Consider the following 5,000-nt stretch of genomic DNA (forward strand, 5'->3'; position numbering starts at 1 on the left):
ATAATCTTCTTAAACAACTTCTCACAGGAATGATTGGTGGCAGAACGTGAGGGACAAGATACCACGTCTCTGGAAATAGATTTCACAGATAAGAAATCGTACATAAAAGATTCTCTCACTTCCAATAAATTATCACAGTGGAATAAACAAGCGGTTTTATTTTGGGAGATGAATCTTGGAAAGGAAAAAGAGATTTTAGTGAGAGAAATTGACACTGGCACCTAATTGCTAATTTCAAACTTACTGTGCAATCCAGTATTTCACAGGCACTGCTGCAGTTGGGCTTGATCCAATATGCCTTCCATTAACAATTTAGGGGACTTGAAGATCAGGGCGCTAGTGACCCTAAAAGTACATGTGGCTCAGCCAGAACAAACGACTACAAAGGTGTTGCTTGGTCAAAAGCTGAGCGCGGACTCCCAGGATTGCGCCTTGATTTCAGGCCCATAAAGGAGCAAGGGATTTAGCAGAGGATCGCCAGCGTTCCTGAAAAGCAATCAAGACCAGCAGTTAGAGGTAACAGGTAAATAGTACTCTGGATGAGGGTATCTAAAACAAATACTAGCATGCCTCTCCTCATACCTTCCTGCTACCACACCAATGATTTATCTCATGTTTTTCTCTAATCAGGTCCTTCCCTCAAATATCGAGAGCACTACGAATAAACTCTGCATTCCATAGACCTTGGATCCCTACTCCCTAATAGGTTGAAATCTTATCCCTATGTTAAGAGGCCAGAGAGACGACAGCAGCATGTATTTGTCACAGCTCCCCTTTTAAGCAAGCAGTCACTCCCTTTCGGGGGGTGAAGGCCTATTTTAAGACAAACTGCTAGTCTCGGTTACATTACTTCCCTCCTTGAATGGGTCTTGCCCATGCAATGTACCTAATTAACATGATCTACCTGACTGCTACGATGGGCATATGAGCTTCACTAGCTTGCTAAACGTAAGCTCCCTAATGGTAATCTCATGCTGGTATTTAACTGTTAACTGTCTCTAACAATGGTGTCAGTGTATTCCTAGGCAAATGTTAAAGGTACAATTCCACATTATTAGTACATAACATATCATCAGGCTGCCACAGTCTAACTACAAGGCAATATTATTATAAATCACAAAGCTCTTAGGCTAGGATATACAAAAACATGTTAGAATAAGCAACACTATGCATGAGTAGCTAGGACAGGTCCTTCAGCTGGCAAAGCTAGAGGACAGTTGTAACTCACTCCATCTTAGTTACTGGATAGTGGAACACATGAGAGACGTACACAAGCCACCTCCTCCTGATTTTAGTGCCTGTCATGGTTTACAAATTCAGACACTGTTCAAAGCATGTCATGAGCTCAGTGGCTCTGATATATGGGCTGTTTTATCTTCCATTACACTTTTAACAAACTTAGTTTTATTACACTTACAAGGGTACTACCACTATCGTATATGGTCTTGACTAGGATATTAGGGATGGTCACACAGGCTACTTCCTCTGGTTAAGTGCCTGGATCACACTATACCCCAAATGAACAACGATTGCCAGGGAAAGCTCTTGGCTCTGGTAGGCTAATTGGATCGCTTCTGCTCCTTTTTCTTCCACCTCGGGTTTCTACAAAGTCTATCGATGACAGTTTTACGAGGTGATGAAGACACTGACGGTATGGGACGGCCAGAAGTGCTGTCAGGAACGAAGTCAGGGGTAACCCTAGAGGCTACTGGAAGGCTCCCTATTGTGATTGCTGTGTTTAACTGAAGCAAGGTCGGTAACAGCTTCTGCATCCCTGCAGGACATTTCCTGGTCGACTAGAGAAGGTGTAGCATTTAGTCCCACTAGAGGCTCATCCTCTGAGGACAGAGGTGAGGAGGAAGAAGGATTATTGGGTACTGGAGGCTCACAATTAATGATGACAAACTTAGTTAGGTTTGTGTGATAGGATCTGGCATGTGCACTGATACCAAGTAAGAGCCACACACAGGTTCAAATCTGGTACTCACTCAACATCCGTATAGGACAGAGAGTAGCACTGCTCAGGGTGGCACTGGTGGCCATCTGTGGTCAGGTGTGTTAGAAAAGGAACATGGGGGTGCAAACAAAAACCCTAGGTGAGCCTGAGTTGTGCTGAAACAGAGATTCCTGTCCCAGGGGGAAGTTAGAGCCTCCCAGAATGTTTCTGGTTTTGGTGACTGCTGCATTTTGCTTGTTAGGACATCCCAACCATGCTTTGGGCAGTACCATGCTTTGGGCAGGCATGAAAGCCAGCGTTGTAGTGACCGAAGGCACCACAGTCCCTGCAGAGGTCCCTCTGCTGGGCTTGAGTGGCTGTGGTGTCAAGAGGTAATGAGCTCTGCTTGGAAGTAGGTGGAGTCACCAATTGGGTTCTTGGTCTACTTAGGAGTGTGCTGCTTATTACCTCCCCTTTTAAAGTGGCACTCAGATTCGGTGTCCAATTTTATTGCAGTAGTTACACACTGGAGGTTTTAAAGGGAGTTCATTCTTTGGGCGAACTTACCTTAAAACATATTGGCAGATGGGCTGAAGGTTTCCCAATCATCAGCCATCCATGAGGGTTTTGGGTTGCTTGTCGTTTAGGTACACAGCGAGGGTCCAAGTAGCACACTGGAAGAAATCTTCTAGCATCAGCTGGCAGACAGACCCTTGAACTCAGTGCACGTCATGGAGTCGAGCCAGTACTGACCAGTTTGGGTGTCCAGATAGGCCCATTCAGCCCAGGACTTTAAACCTTTGTCTCCATTTCTCTGGGGTATCTCATAGGCCTTAGAAATGACCCTCTGAACTTCCTCCGTTTCCCCTGGTACCATTTTCTAGCAAGCGGAGGGCGGCCATTGCTTTACCTTCCATATGCTTGGAGAAAAGTAAGGCCCTCTCCATCTCGGTGGTGGAGTGCTTCTACCTCTTACAACCATGCCCGCTGTCTTGTCTTCGGTCCACTTTCTTATCTAATAATTTGATACTGGAAGGGTTAGGCATACCAAGTGTGGGGTTTCGAGGTTTGTTGGTGGGTCGAAGCTTCAGAACTGCCCTTTCAAGCCTTCTCTAGCTCGAGCTCCTTTTCTTTGAGATCTAGCTCATGCTGCCATTGTTTCTCTTCTTTTGCTCTTCTCTCTCCTTCCTCTCTCTCTCTTCTTAGGGAAGTTCATACTTCCTTTGCTCCTCTCTTTCTTGCTTCTCACTTTGGAGTACGTCATCTAACTATCCTTCGCCCACTTGGTAGGCTTCTTTCCCATGAGACCCACCTCCTTCCACATATTCATATTCATGAAGGTTTGGTAACGTTCTGCAGACATGATTCCGGTACGAGATGACGTATAGAATAAATGGCTTAGGGAATCAAAATGATTTGGGAAGCGTCCCTTGGTGACACTTTGATGAGGTGACACTTTCAATGAGGTGGCACTGTGGCTGAGTGCTCCGTTTCGTAAAGCACTACGTGTGTTTTATTAAAAAAAGAAATTCGCCAAATCTTCAGCTCGTGGAAAGGAACAATCAATAGATTTTGGGAGACATTTGAATGCATTTTTGGGAGGAGACTCCTCTTTATCGACTTTCGAGCCCGGAATGACTTGATGAATATTGAATCTGACCTCTACAGTATGATAAACGGCCCTAAACAAACAAGCTTTCTCTAGTCTGTTATTCTATTCAGAGTAAGCCTGGTGATTGGCAGGTATCTTTTGAGTATCAATATATGATATACATAACGTAAATTATGTCTAGGAGGCACTACTCTCACCAAACGAACTTTAACGAACATCTTTTGATTATTAATTTTTAATCAGCCTTTGGTCATTTACTTGCTATCTACATCTCTTCCATATCAGGGAGTGACGGAAAATCAAGCACAAAGAGAGTTCAAAATCGCTCCATCATGTCTCCAGCATGATACTTCTTACGATTCCTGTCAACAAGAACCACATTCTCTTATCAGGCGACACAATATGATTAATAACTAACAAAGCTGATATGAAGAACATTAGGAATTTCTCATCACATAAAGGATGGTTAGGGTACTTTTTCTGAGTTTAACATAAACCTATTTAGATAATCGGCCAAAAATTTACTAATATTAATAAAGTTCATAGTGTTTTTCCATCTAAAACCAATAATGTCTTATTACAGAAATATAAACCCACATTGATCTTTCCAGTTTTAAATGAAGTTACAAAACGTTCTTCTTGAAGTACATATATTCAATCTTGATTCTATACCTTTCTCTCTGGCAGCCAGTTTATTTCCAGGAGACCATTAGGCTAACACGTTGACCTTTCACATGAAATTGGACCGCTCCCAAGAACCTCCGACGAGAACGGAGAACCAGGCTTATTCAAAAAGATTTCAGTGATGCTTATAACTTGGTTGAGTGCAAGAGTCGTATTAACAAGCTTCATGAGTTTTTTTTTTCTAAATGCCTATAGAATCGTGTACTTCATGGTATTTATACTAACATTGGATCTGTCATACATGATGTTCCACTTCCTAACTTTTTTCATGTTTATTCCTATAGTTTGTTCTTATTGTATCCATCAGCGACTATCTTTGCTTTAAGTAAGATAGCTCTATATAGAGGTGATCAATCTTTTCCTGTACTTAATTATCGGCTATTCATAAAAAGTGACACAAATAATAACGTTAGTAGAGATACAAAACGAACAAAAAAAATTTTTGTTCAAGGGGACATCACGGAAGCCAGCAATAACAACATTCTACTTACTTATTTAGAAAAATAAAACTCATTTGCATATCCCTGTGAAATTCGTGCCCCATTGTGTATATGAATGGGATTTTGCATTCAGGCACGACGCTATGACGTCAATACTAACAATGCATATGCAACCATTTAAAAAAATTTATAATTGGAAACAGAAGAAACGAACCGTATTAGCCAACAAAACAAAGATCTTCATACTCGATAACATGAGAAACAACTCTGCACCTGACACCATTCGTTATGTTGGTGTGACTTCATGGAAAGACAATGCATGAAAACC

This window comes from Macrobrachium nipponense, chromosome 27, assembly GCF_015104395.2.
Source record: "Macrobrachium nipponense isolate FS-2020 chromosome 27, ASM1510439v2, whole genome shotgun sequence".
Classification (NCBI taxonomy): Eukaryota; Metazoa; Arthropoda; class Malacostraca; order Decapoda; family Palaemonidae; genus Macrobrachium; species Macrobrachium nipponense.